The sequence below is a fragment of the Calypte anna genome, chromosome 12 (genome assembly GCF_003957555.1).
Source record: "Calypte anna isolate BGI_N300 chromosome 12, bCalAnn1_v1.p, whole genome shotgun sequence".
In the NCBI taxonomy this organism is placed as follows: domain Eukaryota; kingdom Metazoa; phylum Chordata; class Aves; order Apodiformes; family Trochilidae; genus Calypte; species Calypte anna.
This window is the reverse complement of record NC_044258.1, coordinates 21,307,111-21,324,597: the sequence shown is the minus strand read 5'-3', so window position 1 is coordinate 21,324,597 and position 17,487 is coordinate 21,307,111.

Sequence of the window (17,487 nt, the reverse complement as noted above, 5' to 3'; positions counted from 1 at the left end):
TCATGCTCATCCCACACTGGGTCTAGGGCTAGCCAAAAGCATCCCAGAAACACAGGGAATAATAATTTATTTTTTATTTATTTTTATTTTGTCCTCAAGGACGTATCATTGGCATGGGAAAATAGACCATTTCCCAAATATTCATTCAGCCTCAATGTGACCAGGTTTCTTGCAGCTACAAGTACACAATAGCAAAGAAAGCAACAGCACCCAGAGGGAAGCCCAGGTTCGTTTCCCTCCCACCTATACTCACTGTGGTCCAACCCATTAAGACTTATTATGAACCTTTATGTCTTCCAGCTGAAGGCAGCATACTGGCAATCTGTGTATAATGTGTGACAAGGGAGGGCTTGCAATGAACCAGATCTGAAGGAGTAAGTGTGCAGCAAATGATCTTTCTGGGCAAGGCTCAGAATACAGAGTTCACCATTCAGCCACTGAATTTTTAATGCTTTATACAGGGATCTGTGGCAGGGTTCTACAAAGCAAACCAGCAACGGACCCTAAAGGAAAAGCTGCCTGTCTTCTCCAGATTCCTTCCATCAGGTCCCATCTTCTGACTCAGCCTAGCAGTTTCTGAAATAGGTCAAGTAGGCCACCAGAGATTGCATAGGGGCAGCCTTTTTCCTGCCTGATGCATTCCCTGAAACAGCACATTCAACACTTTTTACCCAAGACTAATATTCACCGGAGTTCTCCCTCCCTGTAAACAGTCCATTAGGACAAACTGATGGTATTTTTTAACCCTTTCATCACTCAACTGCAGTATTTAAAATGCACAGAAATATTTCATAAAACATATCATAAATCTATCCAGAGTGAAGACCATGAAAGAACAACTTTGATGAAGATAAATTATCAGCTGCATGTAAGCTATTATACTTTAATGTAGTATCAGCTTTTCCATGATCAAGGATCTGGAGAAATGCTAATACTGTATGTCTCATAATGAGGGTGGCTGTTCTACCTAACAGTGTGTTTTAGGAGAAAAACAAGAATTTAGTTCTAAAGGCCTAGGGTAGCACCTGGGAAAGGGAAATTCAGAGCCATCAGATAATTTTTTTTTATTATTTGTTTGTGGGGGTTTTGTGTTTGTTTGTTTGTTTGTTTGTTTGTTTGTTTTGATTGTTTTTCTTGATTTAAAGTACAGAACTTCACTTCCAAACATGTGGTCAAATAAGATGATAAGTATATGGAAGATATAAACATATATATATATGTGTGTGTGTATATATATATATATACACAAAAGAAGCTATATTTTTTAAGTGTGCCTTTATCTTTTTAATGGGAGCCTGCAATGCACCCATGAGCGAAGGTAAGAGTTAAGGAGTTTCTAGACCCTGGTTCCACATGCTGGCCACATCTAATTCATTACCAAAACAGCAGAGGGATTTTATTCTACAGCAGAAGTCAGCATTTATCATAACAAACAGGATGGTACTTTCCCTAGACATATGTCACATTGCTACAGAACTTGTGCCTGCCTTGTATTTGTAGTATATACAAGATTTTTACTTTCAGAATCAAGAGCTATTGCTCCTGAAAACCATATTCTCATAATGTTGCAACTTTCAAACCTCTGAAAAAATAATAGTTTTTTGAAGACCATGTGGACGGATAATATCTTACTTCTGTTTTACAAAACTATTGTTTAACAGAAATATTAGAAACAATGATACAGTAAACAGAAACATTAGATACAGTGCTCCACCTGTGCAGTGACAGTTCAGAAAAAATGAGCAGCTTTGCTAGAACATTTTTCATTGCTTCAAGAATCTAGGAACAAGAGCTGTGTTGCAAAATTTGTGGACACTGTTTCCAGAAACATCACCTCCCAGCCATGTCTAGTATGTAGTAGCAAAGGAGCATTCCCATTATTCACCTCTGTCTCACAGTAGAGAATGTCTGCAGTGAGTTCTTCCAAATCTAAATAGCCTTCAAATGCCTTCAGAGGTCATCTAGAGATGCTGGGTGCTAAATCACAGGAGCTGCAGAGACCTACCTGCCTGTACAGTGATTGAATTCAATTTTGGAGAATACACAGGGAAAACACTTGTCTTAACTAGGAACTGAACTGAAATCCTAGATGGAAAATCCCTTGGTCTTAGAGGAACCTGCAACATATGTCTGGATTACGGAACTGCAGTTTTGAACAGCCCTACTTCTATCTGCACCTTTAATTTGTACTCAATTTTGTTCTGCCAAGACAAAGCAGCACATGAACTAGCCTCTTGAAACATTCATATTGCAATTGAATGTCATTAAAACCTTCCTGGTGTATTTATAATGACCTTGCCTAATGCCTGACTACATTTGCTGTTGCCTTCTACTGTGTTTAGAAACTGCCTCAATGTGTAAATATGTTCATAAATCAAAGCAAAGCCATTAGATTATGAAAACAGAGGTCACTGCATAGGGAACAGTCAGCTCCCAGTCTTGGCTGTGAAAGCTCTGTCCTTCATTAGGGGGTGTTCAGGGAACTTTCTTCCCTTTAGAAGTCATCTGTGAGCCATTTATATTCTTATGATGCTAAGCAAACCTTCTTCCATGCCGTTTTAGGGGGCTACAAACATATTCATTTCATTACCCTCAGTCAGACTGTGAGACAGCAAGCAGAGACAACCTGTTGTTTGATCCCATCTTTCATAGACAAGTCAGGGATGAGCTGGAAATTTGAGTTGGAAGTCTCTGAACTTCCTGTCTCTCCTCTTTTCCTGCCTCCACTGATCCCCGCCTACCCAGATCACACACTGCTTAAGTGCTGCCCCCAGCACAGTCTGGACAGAACTAAAAGTGGGTCTGCATTCTTTGCCTTATTACAGGCAAGAGTCAAGAAATGGCAGGTAGACAGCCACTTTACTGAATAGTTACTAAGATGCCAGCTGTAAAAAATGCATTACTTTTTAGCTTCTAGGTTTTGTTTAATTACCCATGTTTGCCTATGAATAAAAACAAGAAAATAATCTTCAGCACTGCCAAACACATTTTAAAATGCCAACTGATTACTGCAAATGTTACACCTGGAGAAAAAAAGGAAAAAAGTAACCTGTTATTTTTATGGGCTCCTTTGTCATATCTGTGCTTAAAATAAATCACCAAAATAAAGTTTTAAAATCTGTATTAGTACATAAAGCAGATATTGAGTTTATGGCTGATGGTTAAGCTTTACAAACACTTAGTATTTCAGTGCTACAAGGAAGGTAGTGCTGAGCATAGGTGTTTGTGAAGAGTGATACAAGATAATAAATTACTGTAAAGAGAAACTCTGAACAACCATAGACTTATTGCACATACCTGCTTACCTGGGCAAGGCAGGTGATCAAGTTACCTATAGTGGTGTCAGAAATGATTTGCTTCCAGTTTTATGAAGTAGCTTTTATCACAGGAAAAAACAAAAACAAACAAACAAACAAAAACCAACAACAACAAACAAAAACCAAACCAAACAAAAACCAGGCTGAAAATGCTATTTCCAAATGAAAATGAGCCGATATCACAAGCTTGCTTTGCTTCGCTGAACCCTGATGGCAGTTCTGTTTCTGCCACACACCTCATTATTCAGCTTAAAAATTCCTGACTTCCACTGTGAACTTGCTGGGTCCTGGCAAAGGTATAGAAAAGGCTTGTGCTTATGCTGAGCCGTAAATGGATGAACTAACAATCACAAGAACTAACATCAACCCTTCCATTGCCATTTCATAGTGCTCTGTGTTGAAGCAAGGCATGAGACCTATATTCTTATCTGCTCTTCTGAGAAAGACATGATTGTTAGTATTCATCTTTGTCTGATATAATTTGGTTTCAGAGGCTCCATGGGAACCAGCAACATTAGAATAACAACATATTAGTAAATTGCTTGTGGCAGAAATTTTATATAAAATCTCCTTAACACACTTAGTATCTGGGCAGCAACAAGAGCATGATAACTGAATTAGACTTTTAACAATATTCTGACAATTGGTGAAGCAAATAAATCCTTTAAAACAAAAAGTTCTCTACCCTGCAGTCACATCTGAGCTGTCAGTAGAGAAATCTGGTCCATCTCCTTCATGAATTAGCCTCTCTATTTATGTACTGCTTTTCTCAGTGTTCCCATTTGCCACAAAACCAGGCAACTTGGCTTATTTTGTTCTAGCATCATAAAAATTACTACTACCATTGCAAATGATTCCAAGGGAGATAACACTAATAACAGTCTCTTCCATCAGATCGTGTCAGTTCCTGGGGTGATTAATATTTCTGTCTGCAAGAAGCATTATATAATTTAGAGAAAGGATATTGCTCGGCTCATAGGCTGTTCTTCAAGCTCTGTCATGAGTGCATTGTGATCTGCCATTATTGCATTACCATTTGCCCACCTTGAGATGCCTCATAAAGCAGTAAGAATGAACCCAAATTTAGACAGATTCAGATCTGGGAACTAAGAAATCTTGACAGAAAGATCTTCTGGCTGTTGGGTCCTCTTCATCACCCACATCACATCCCCCCTGCCTGTTGCTGTCTTGCTTTCCCTACTTGTGATGCAGATGGCAGCAAGATTTCTGCATGTATGCCATCCCTGCAAGGATGATCACAGGCAATCTGCAGGCTCCAAAGCACCACAGACACCACAATTGTATTCTGCATAAATACCGCAATGTGTCTGTGGGGCTATTACTGTATTTTGAGACATTTCACCTCAGCTCCTTGGCAAGAATTGTCTAGAAGGAACCAAGAGTACAGAATCGTAGAATCATTTTGGTTGTAAAAGACCTTTGTTCTCATGAAAACAGATATAATCTAGATCTCCTAGGAAGACTGGTGACCCACTCACACTAATGTTATAGAGACTTGAGTGTAGTGAAATGAGGCAACCAGGTGTCACTAATTGCCAGGGAGAGAGCATGAGCTTGTGTCAAGCCCACCTGTGCCTAATTAGGGTGGGCCCCCACTGCGCATGAGCAGAACCAGGGGGCCAACCCTAATTAGGCACAGGTGGGCTTGACACAAGCTCATGCTAACTCCCTGGCAATTAGTGGCACCTGGTTGCCTCATTTCACTACACTTGAGTGGAGTAATCTTTGGTTTTATCACAAGCCATTCATGGATGAATGCTCAATGCAAGGTGCAATTTGTGCTCACTATATACAGGACGTGGGTTCAACAGCAGTTGCCAAGGCAAACCCAGTGGCAAATCTTGCTTCCACAAATTCTCACCTGTATCTTAAATGACAGCAAAAGTTTTCCAAATTTCCAATCTGGGTTAAAGCAAATATTCAGACAGATTGGTCTTTTCAACATCAAAGCCATCTGGCTTCAATGCCTTTAGTGCATACATGCAGATAAATTAGATTACCTGTTTCTCAAATTGTTGCATCCAAAGATCTTTGGGGAAGCAGTCAAACCTTGCAGACATGATGAAATCAAAGATGCACAGTAAAGGAGTCAGGGAATCTAGAAGAACAGGCGCCCTGCCATTCACTGACAGGCTGGATGCAAATGTTGGGACACCTTAGGTAAGCAAAAGCAAGAGTCAAACGCTGGCTGCTGAAAAAGCAGTTGTTTTGATCAGAGTGGCAACAACTTGTACCAGACCTCATATTGCATGTCACTGATAAATGCAGACAGATTTGCATAGTCCACGCAGTCATCAACTAACTTTAGCAACCTCCAAGTGGTGGCTATCAAAGAATGAAGCTTTATGAGACCCTAGTGATTGCTTTGCCAAAACAATATAACAGAAGGTTTCCAAAGGGTCCTCAAAAGACAACATGAGTGAAGGTATATAGCATCTTCACGTTATTGTAGTGAAAAATTGAAGATTGTCATAGAAAGCAGGTGCTTTTACAGTACAAACATCTTTTGCTGACAACCTATTTTTTTCCAGCAGAAGAGTTTTTTCAGTCAGTAGATTCCAAGCTGAATTCCATGTGGTGGTTTGTGAGGCTGCAGAAATAAAGCTCTATGAGCAGCCCTTTCTGGAGTCATATTGCCATCAAAACATTTTTCAATTAAGGCTTTGATAGAAAGTTTACTTGGTGGAGTAATTTTCATATGGAAAAAGGGATCCAAAAGAGTTTGGGAATGATGGACCTATGTGAAACATTTCTAAAACACTAAGATGTAGAGGACAAATTATTTGGCAGCTATTATAATACTCCACAAAATAGCATTTTCACCATTTGGAAGAATCCCTTGTTCCAGATGCACTTTTTCATAAGACTACTACATGCACAAATACCAGAAGCCAAGAGAGACTTAATTACTTTTGTCTCTAGAGGTAGGTACATGCTTTTCCCAAGCTGATGAAGATGAGAAACACATACTGGAAAATCTATTATAGAAATTGCTAATAGAAAAAAAAAACTTAGTTGCATAAGATGACCATTCAGAGATGGAGCCTCGTCTGAATGTATTAGAAATCAGAAGAGGGTCTGCATCTTATCAAGCTTGTTCTGAAAGGTCTCAGAAGAGCTGGAAAAATGTGAAGGCTTTCTTTTATCCTATGGCTTGGATAAATTACTTCATTATGGAAAATAAACCCTGTTCCAGCCAGCTGTTATAATTTCATACCCATCCCCCATGCTTATCTCCTTTGAAGTTGAACAGAATGCAGAGATTTCCAGAGACAAATGTGAGCTCCTCATGCTTTCTCAGCTCAACGGTGTGAATGAACAGCCTTTCTCCCATATGTAACCTAACCACAAACCTCACAGCTGCTCCAAAGCAAGCCACAGAGTCAGCCAAAAATGCTTGTAACAGAGCAGTAAGGAAGGTGCAGGGAGACCTAAATGCTGTTGCTAGGAAAAACACATTTCGCTCCTCCACATCAGGATACTACAATTATTAGCATCACCTCATGTATGGACAGAGACATTGCCACCATACTTAGAAAGTTCACTGCTATCTTTCAAAAGTCACACTGCATACAGCATTGCAGAATCAAAATAGAAAACACAAATGGAGAGCAGAAATCTTGAAAATGGGCAAAAGTAATTACCACCTATATAAAGCTTGTATTTTTAAGGTATTAAGTAGCAAAAACAGTCTTGAAGCTCAGATGCAAAAATTCAAATCTGATTTGTGTGCCTTTTTAAAATTGTGTTCCATGAAAACATATGAGTCACATTCTTACACAGAATGCCAAAAAAAGAAACTGTAACAGAAAGTATTTGTTCCAGGAAAAGTATTATTTCTCTTTTGATTTTCAAAGTTTCTTTAGGGCTGCATATTCATGTTATTTTCTTTAATTCTTCTTTAAAAAAAATAATCAGTGTGTACAAATTTATATTTTAACATTTGGACTTGATAATCTCACAGGTTTTTTCCAAGGAAAATTATTCTATGTTTTATATACCATAAACATATGTATGCATGTACCTATGCACACAGTAATGCGTGTATGTGTGTAAAGGCATAGAAAAGCACATTTGTAAATATCTATAAACAGTAAGATATTAAATGTATATTCAGATACTCAGAAGCATCAAAACTGGACTGCAAAGTAACAAAAGTCAGGCATTATGAGGTCGTTCAGTGTCCACGTCATACCAGCACAGTAAGAAAATATGTATTAGCTATTAGGATCAGTCCTCAAGCTGACTTCATCTATCAGTAGTTTAACTAAAGGTGAGTACATGATACCCAAAATGAATGAATTATAGCAGCACACTTCTGGGATGTGGCTTGAAGACATAGGGCCACATCCTCTTCTGGTGTACTCCTGATGAAGCCACTGGAAACCTGCCGAGAATAAGCATGTCCTGCTAGGACACAAGAGCTATGTACTTACTCAGTATCAGTCTTTCACCCCTCTGGAGGACACCAGTTCATCCTGATCTTTCCAGGAGGTTTACAGAAGTATCCAACTTGCCCCTTATACCTGTATCCAGTGCCCTTAAAGGCAGGTGACATAGTTCATCTGCTGCAGTGGAAAACCTTGCAGGACTACACAGCACCTCCTAAAGGTGGAACGGTTCCCTCGCTGTCCCTGGATCCTACAATAAAGAACAACTTTGGTAGCCAGGCTGCTAAAAAGAAAAAGCTGAGTAATTCTTTCCAGGAAGAGTCGTTTTGTAATTCTGCCTTGTAGGTAGAGTCCACTCTAGGATCTACCATGCTATGTCATTTTACAGATGTTCTGCTCAGAAGGAGCTTAAAACTGAGCCTATAGCAAAACAAGTAATAAAAATATTGGTATTAGCTTCCATTTTGTATAGGATATCAGCTCTTTGACAATTTATGAATCCAGTTGAATAATCTGTATGTCAGGAGTTTATTTCTGCTATAAAAAAGGATGGATGATACAAATTGGCAAGAAACTTGGCTGGGCAAGGGGTTCCTACAGGTAAATCATATAGATCAGGAGACTTACAATCAGAAAAATAAAAAGCAGTGAAAAAGGGTGGAGACAGAGACAGGAGTGCTGACTCAGTGATGTGCAGGAAAGATATTGCATGAATTTGAAGAGGATGGGAGACAGGCAAAGATGGCCCTTTCTAGCTTTGTTTTATGGAGGCCACAATGGTAGAACATGAATATTACTAAATCTGAAACTAAGAAGGCTATAGTAACCAGGAGAGAAAGTGCTAGGAGTAAGATAAGTCTCCTTTCTAAAAAGACAGATTAAAAAAAAACTTCCTAGAGTAAAAAAGTTTCTGCAAAACCAAGTCCCAATTCCCTTGTAGCATCTATAAATAGCCTAAAATCTTGTTTACGGTTGTATTTTCTATTTGATGGAGCTATTGTCAAAGAGATCAGCAACTCCTTTCAGTTCAGAGACATTTAAATTTAGCAGCAGGAGGAAAAAGAGGTTTGTTGAGTGTGGAATCCACCCCTGCTTCTCCAAAACAATCAGAAACAGGAAAAAGTAATCAAAAGGGAGTTTTAATGAGTTATAGAGCTATTGTTTACTGGGGAGGGCTGAAAACCCAGAGCCCAAGCCTGGAGGACCTCTGTGACCCTGCACTGCCTCTCGGTGGCAAAATATTTGCTTGAAATTACGTCAAAACAACACAATGTGTGTGTCTGAAGGCCAAAGGGGTGGGGGGTGGGGGGCATTGAGAAAAATAGTGGAAATTCCCTGTTTCTCTTAACATACATACTGAAGGTTTTCCTTGAAAAACAGAGTCATAAACAGCAGCTGTATTTGCACATTTGAGCTACCAGGGGCAGTGTCTGGGGGGCTGGGGCTGTCTGGCTGACCAAGATGTGGGCACAGCCCCTCGCTCCACAGCTGCCAGGCCCTGGGGGATGCTGGGAGTATTGGGAGGTGTTGGAGGGTTTTGGCAGTGTCGGGAGTGTTGGGATGTGGGTGATGATGTTGGGGGTGCTGGGGGTTGCAGGGGGATGGCAGGCAGTACTGGGGCAGGGCTGGGTCCAGCTCCTCAGGAGGCTGAGCAAGAGCTGCCCAGGGGTGTGGAGGCTCTTCTGGAGAGGGGCTGAAAACAGGAAGGCAATTTTTCCAAGGAAATAATTATACAGGAGTGCTGAGGTTTTTGAGGAAGGAGACTTTTGTTGCTTTCCCAGAACTCTCGGAAGGTAAAAAAGGGCAACATAAATTCAGTGCTAAAAGTGACAGGATGATGTCCCTCTGGTGCTCACTGCAGTTGGTGAATCAGAATCCTACTATACTGGCCTGGTTAGGGAAACACAGCACCCCTCTCTGCCCACCCCTGATAACTTCTTGGGTGGAAAACTCTGCCAAAATGCTCATGGCTTGCATTTAATGCAAGCTACATTCCAGACTCCACTAGCCTTCAAAAAACATTTGAGCAGAAGGAAATCAACAGGTATAAAAATAAGCAAAGACATGAATGTTTCCTAGGCAAAAGAGGTACATTACAATGAACAGTGGACCTTTCCCTGGAGAAAAAACAAGGGCCCTGTGAAACCTCTCAGACAGGAGTCAGTGGTGAAAGGGATGCAACCTGTAGGCCTAAGTCATGTAAAATGAGGGATGACCTGCTTTAGCCACACACTGCATGACCCAGATAATTTGTTTACCTGTCCATCAAAGTAGCATTCCCAACCCAATGATACCACCAGAGTACAAGCCACATCCACACGCAGAAAGCAAAAGAGGTGTGATGGTCACACACAACCCTATCTAGGCATTCATCTCCTGTCTTTTACAGACCATATTCATTCCAGTTGATGGCACCAGGCACAGCTTTACATCATCCCAGGAGGTTCCCTTGGCAGTGGGGAAGGGAGGAAGGGATACTGCGTTGTGCACTCTGTGGAGCTAGATAGAAAGAGACCTGCAGCACCTTCCAGGTTAACAGTCCCAATACAAATTTTGGCTCTTCTAATACCAAGCTAAAATGCAAACTTTTTCTTTGCGTATCTCACCCTGGCCAGCACAATGTCACTAAGAACCCTTAACTTTTGTCATTATGGCACAAATAATCAACTGAAGAAAACAGATGAGAAGTTTTACTCTAAAGGTAATAGGGAATGATACTTAATGTTTAAGACACACTGAAATAGCTGTTGTTTTTTGTATCGGTTCCACATGACAAACTGTCAGACCAGACCAACTATCTTATTTCACCAGTTTGTTTAGCCACCTGATTTTATTCGCTTCTAGCTTTGTAAAAATTCCCAATAGACCTGTTTTATCTGCACAAGATCACTTAATCTCACATATCGCTTTCCAGGGAAATGTAAAACAACAGCTTTGTCTAAAGTAATTTAAATGAGTATTCACTCATATCGCTCCACCAAGAAATGAAAATATTTTAATTAGAAGAAGAAAATATTTTAATTAGAATAAGAAAATTATTTATATAGAGCAAGACCCAGAATGTGTAAAGTCAGGCTACAAGTAAGAATTTAAAAGCAGAAAACACCCATAAGGAGACTTCTAAAGTGGACAATAAAAATCAGAATCTTCAGCTTCTTGCAAGGCCACTTAAAAGATTTTTAGCCCATGAACATTCACAGCCCTTACAGCTGCTACCGGAGCTGTAGAGAGTTAGCATTTTTGCAGGTCAAATTCAAATGAGCTGAAGTTGGACTCAACAAAATTCAGGCCCACTGACTGCTCTTTAAAATATCATACACAATAATATGTGCTTGTACATAGATTTTCTAGAAATGGTGCAGCCATGAGCAGTACTAAGATCTACTAAGGTCTCCCACACCTGTAATTAGCATCAGTATGTGTAGTCCCATTTGGTGTATCTATACAATATGTATGAAGAAAAAGCTCACCATGGTGTCATGCATGTGTTTAAACAAGACCCAAAATATTTCTTACAAGTTACCCTCTTAGACATACAATCTACAATAAATGCTATATAAATGAGATAATACTACTCAGTTTCTCAGCTTTTACCATGCTAGTAACTTTAGATCCATTTCTGAATTTGGAATCCAGTTATAGATTTGCACATAAAAACCAATACCTGTTAAAACATCATGTTTATATGCACAAACAGATGCCTAATTATTTACATTTTTTGCTCTTATTTTTCAAAACCATAAGCCCTCACAAGACCTTATTCATCTGGCAATCTGGAAAATGCCAGCATGTCTCAATATGTTATTTACAAATGAAATGCAAGTCATAATCTCAACCTCTGCAGCAGAAGAATATATGTGTATTTTTACGCCAACAGAAAAAATAGCTGTCGTTTCCGTTCTTGATGAAGGAAAACATGTTTTGCCTTGTCCTAGACATGTAAGCAAAACTGGATCTGGGAAAAAAAGATATATAGCAAAAGGCACAACTACCCCCGCCTTCCTCATTGCTCACTCCTGCAATTGTGGAAAGCAAGGAAGTAAAAGGCTGGTAGAGACTGAAAAACATGTTTTTCTTTGAAAGTCCATCCACAGATATATTTATCATCTGTAGGCAAAATACACAAAAATAATATTATTTTTTTAAAAGCCAGAAACAAATAGGACCTTTTTTTCACTGAAAAAAATTAAGGATGTATTAAGTCCCTGCTGTGAAAAACATGTTTTTTATTTGCTGCTCTTGTGTTTTGTGTTTTTTTACTGCTCACTTGAGGTCTCTTGCTGCTTTAGATCTGCTTTACTATCCAATGTATTTTTGGCTCCAAGTCAGTTGCAGTCCTCTTTCTCCAAAGCTATCCATGGAGAAGAGAATCTAGAAATCTACTCATTTATCCAGTTGCTGTAAATAATTTGATGCTAAAATTACCAGCCAAGGATGGGTATGTGGGCAGAGACAGACTGTATCTGCACCATTGAGAGTGGCTGGAGAAGTACAACTCCTGGCAGACTGCCCTCAGAAAGGTTCCTGAGTTTGGAGGGTGAAAAAGCCTCAGTGGGAGTGATTCCTGCAGAATACACCAAGTCCACAGCCTGACCAGAGCCAACCCCCAAACTCTGGCTTCATGTAAGTAGACTGGCAGGTCTCAGTGTCCAGGATGGTCTTGTGGGTGTATAAAGACATCATAAACTAGGAGCTAAATTCCTCTTACAGTGCACAATGAGTCTTAGAAACAGATCTTTCTCTTTCCATACTCTCACTCCCTTCTCTCTTTAGCATGTAGCAAAGAAAGTTGCTCCCAAAGCAATACACTTGTTTACTGAGCCCTTGCACACCAGTGCTCAATAGGATCTGCCAAGAATGGACTTAAACTCTTATCCCACAAACAGGTGCCCAAGGAAGAAAAAAAAAAGGTAGAACAAAGTCCTTTTCTTTGATTTTTCCACCCATTTCCTCAGTGTCCATTATGCTGAAATCACAAAACTTTGCAGGACTGTAGAGTCCTTCATTATGGCAACAAAAAGGACACATTTGGAGAGATGCATAAAATTTCCCACAACTAGCAAGACTTGAATTCTAATGGCTTCAGTAAAGAGGTGTGCAGAGCACTGCAAGAAATGTACAGGCCACTGTATCTTTGCTATAACTACATGGAAGTAATGGGCTAAAACCAATATGATACACAGCTGATTCCATCATTTTTGTCGTACTAAGGCATACAAAAAACATCCTCAGAATGACCATGAAAAGGGTCTGGTTCAGCCACAGTTAGATCAAAGTGAAGGTGTCCAGTTATGTAAACCCAGGTAAAATATTGCCTAGTTCCCAGAAAAGAAAAACAACAACAAAATCCACAAACTCAAAATTAAATACCTTGATTTTAGGAATGCAAAGTACTTTTAAGCACATTGAGAATATATGAGCTAGTGGGTACTCCATAGCTCTGAACATATAGTCTGAAAAATGGTGCAGTGAAAGAACATTTAGGAACACACAGGAGTCTGGTTACATGCACTGAGAAGCGATAGGGAGAATGATGACACTGTCTCCATTATTAGAATTAATTACGTTAATGGATGTATCAGAAGAGGGAGCAGGGAGAGGCCAACTGCTTCACAGGCATATGAATAATGATGTTAGTGTGTCGTATCTGTCCTTATAAATCAAAACACTTAAGAAAATTACATAGCTTCTAATAATGTTGCTTGATTAAACTGTGTCCCTCTTAGTCTCTTTTTGGATCTCAAGTGAACTCTGGAATCTCTGGCCCAACTTTAGAGGTACCATAAATAATACTACCACCCGGCACATACAATTATTGTGTACCTTGTAACTTTGGTCCTCCATACAACAATCCCTTCAGCTGAACTTTCCTCCTCTTCTCTTAATACCCTGTCTCTGAAGATCTGAGCCTGGGATTTGCACGTAGATAGAGAAAAGGGCACCAAGTGTGGGAGAAGTTGCAGTGTGATTCCACTCTAGATCAGATAGTAAGGAATTCAGAAAGTTTTTTTCAACCTCAGATAATTTTTTTACTTGAAAGACAACCAATGACACAAATTTACGAGAAGCCAAGTATCCTTAATTTCAGAGCTTAATGCTTTTGAGATAAAGTACTAACAGAAAGTAAGCAGACAATACTATTGCTCTGCTTTGACAAAAATAGCCATACAGAAACTTTATTTTGTGTGCACCTTCTTCCCCCCGTGATGTATAAAAATGTTCAGAATATATAGCTGGGGACTGATTCAGTCAGGAGCAGTATTTCTGTGGCAGTTAGGCCTACACAACAACAAAGAAGTGATCCAAAGAAATGAGCTGGTCAGATATCTTTTACAGAGTAATCCTGGTGAAGTACAAACCTAACATCAAAATTAGGAATGAAAGGGATCTTTGCATCTTTGAACAGCTACAATGACTTAGAAATGCTTGCTAGAGGCAAAGCCATACCTGATTCAGTGAGAAGTGAGTCAGCATTGCTGGAAAGCCTCGCACCCTTCCGCACATGTACTTCTGCTTGAAGTGCACTGACTATCACTGCAGCCAGGCCATGGAGTAACAGCACAGAATCTGGAAAACACTTGGCCTGCTCTAGACATGGAAGAACAAAGGGAATAAATGGTCTTGGCTGCCTATGAGAGAAACTGAAGAAACAAGGAGGGAGATAAGACACTTTCTGGCATTTCAGAACTTCTTCATCCCAGTTTAGGCTCCTAATAGAGCTGGCACCAGGGGACTGAAAATATCACAAGCAGTTTAGCCCAGAATCTGTGCCTGTTGTAAAAAATGTTTCCATTATATTACCTCTCTTCATGCAGCAACACATCAACTTGTAAAAGCTAGGTTTAGGTTCTTTCCCTCAAAGAGTATGTAACAGAAACACCATAGCAGTGTCTTGTGTCTTGTTACATTCTTTGTGCATTTTTAACTAGGCTAAACCAAGAAAAGGTACATCCAGTTCGTACAAAAATTTAAAATCTAGTGTTTCTTCACCTAATCTGGTGAGGGGGATGAAGGTGGGTTCGCTTTATGACCCTGATGGGTACATTTATCAAAATAAAGTGCTTCTCTCAGCAAGCTGTGCTTCTCCCTTTAGAAGTCACTTGCAGTGAAAGGACATGCTTCTGTGTGTACAGAAAATCACACGGACCATAATGAGAAACCCTTCTACCATAAGGCCTCCCCATCCATTACTGGCAAAGGCTTTCAGGTGACTTGATTAGAGCAGACAAAAGCCAAAGGCAGGTAACAGCTTCCCCTGTGATCATCAATACTCAGCCAGTCATGGGGGCTCAGACAGATGTGAAACAATTATCCTGGATTCGGGAGGGGTCAACAGCAGAGCTCACTGGCAGGAAACCGGATCATTCAAGGGGATCTTCCCCTGCAGCACTATCAGGAAGTATTTGGTGAGAAAGGAGCTGAGCACAAAGGAAAGGGTAACTTCTGGAGGTTGCTGTGTCCTAGTGCTCTATTTCCTTAAGACTGAACACTGTGAAAAACACTCAGACATCCAAATGGCTCAGTCTTATGGGTGGAGCAGACAGGGACAGCTCCGTGTCTTTGAATTTGCTGTGGTAAGTAAAATTTATGTCAAACCAAAAAATAACAACAAGGATTTCTCACTGTTGACCATTTTCACCTATAGCATTTGCCTTTATTCCATGAGATGCACTTCAGCCCCTTTCAGATGCAGATGACCTGCAAGTTTTTTTAAAAAAAAACACACGAAATTTTAATTTTAAAGCCAAAGTTTTGACAGTTCATGCAAATAAAGAATTACAGAACTTAACAGTCATTTCAGCTATGCTCCAATGGCTCTGCTAGCAATGGTCCTTCAGGGATGAAAACTGCCAGTTATAATCATGAATGTAGTTTTCTCTAGGACTAAAATGTCCTGCATTCATACTACAAGGGATTTTCTAAAAGCCCCACCTCAGACTTCTCAAGGTAGCCTGATTGCAAGTGGGGAACTATTCAGTGAGCAAAGCATTCAATTTCAATACCTCTTAGCCACACATGATACTTGTAGGATACAAGTGGTCATTAAAAAAAAAAAAAAATAGAACTACCTAATACTAAGATACACCATGACCAAAACAAAATGGGAGGGTGACAATGTGGCTATGTTTAGTCACCTTTCCAATATGAAGGTGGAGGGATAGTATTAAAAAATTATGTTCTAGAGGTTGCTGACACCAGATCAATATTTAGTCATGAAAACTGTTTACAAATGCTTCCAGTGGATAGGGTTATCATCTACTAACTAACTGTTAGTATCATCTACTAAAAAAACTGTTGAATGAGGCAGCAGTGCGGGCACAGAGGGCTGGGAGCAGTGGGGCACAGAGATCACTTCGCATCCTTCAGGGTAGACCGTGGTTTGAAATACAACCTCCCCCTGTATCTGTTATGGCACCCCAGTGGTTAACAGGATACTTCTTTGTCCAGAGGTTGCTGCGGAGACCGTTCCTGTACCTCAGGAAGCAGGGAGAAGAGAAGTTTCCTGTTTTGAAGAAGGTTTAAGAACTATTTTCCTCCAATCAGGCAGCAGATGCCTGGGCAGGAAATGGAGAAGGCAGCTGCCAGCCCCGCTCGGGTCAGTGGCTGTGCTGCTCGATGCAACCAAGGTTCACCATTACCAGAGGCCCCAGTGATAAGGGGGCTGCAGAGTTAAAGGAAAGGACCTGTGGTGGAAGGTGCCTGGAGCGAGACTGACACTGGAGCGGGACCAAAACAAATCCAGATACCAAGAGGAAATGGGCGTGCAGCTTCCTCCCTATATGTACCTCTCACACAGCAGGTTGCACCCAGTATATGGCCCTGATAAAAATGAGGCGTGTAATTAATTGTTGTGGCTCAAAACAATGCACAGAGGTAGCAATAGTCATCACTGCCCTAACCTTTTCTCTTGTTGATGATTCATTGCTGAAGCAGACTTGCATGTACTAGGGGTGTCAAATGCAGGGTTCCGTCAAACGCAGGAAACCAGTCAAAATGTCTCCGTATGGGTGTGAGTTTATCCCCTCTTTTTCATATGAAATTCATCAAGAGTGTTAGTGACCTCCAGGAGTGAAATTCATCTCTGGCCGCAGTAAAGCTGAAAGTGCTGTTGACTTTGCTTATGGCAAGTCTCATGTTTTTTGACTCAGTGCCCATCCTTTCTTCCACTGATGTCACTTTTACACCTGCATACCACGCTAGCCTTAAAGGTATGCCTCCTCACTTACACTAGCTCACTTTGAGTGATGTCCGAAGCACCTATCTGCCATGCTTCAGCTCCCAATTTGATTCTCTCAGGGGAGCTCTACTGACAATTTGCAAACACAGGCAACAAGTGCTTTGGAGTGCAGGAGCTCACATCCCATTGAGTAAAAATAAACATGTTTCTGGACACATCTTTGCCCAAGCTAAGTTAAACTTCACTTTTCCTGCTCAAAACTGAATAAGGATTTGAGAATTAGTCTTCTGAGCAGCTGAGAAGGAAAGAAAATCTCCATGGGAGTGAAGGATGACTGGACAAAACTGTGGCATTGTGTAAGCTCTCAGATTTTGTACTATTGCCTACAAATATTCTTTAAAAAAAAAAAAAATACAAAGCAAGAGAAATCTCAGAAGCTTGATGCCTCAGGGGAATCTTGACAGCACCATCAACCTGAATGGGAGGCACACAAATCTCCTTCCTGAGAGAACTGGTGCTCTTGCTAGAGGCCCTTTACTGAAAATGGCAAGTGAATCAATCAGGTGGTCATTTCATTAAG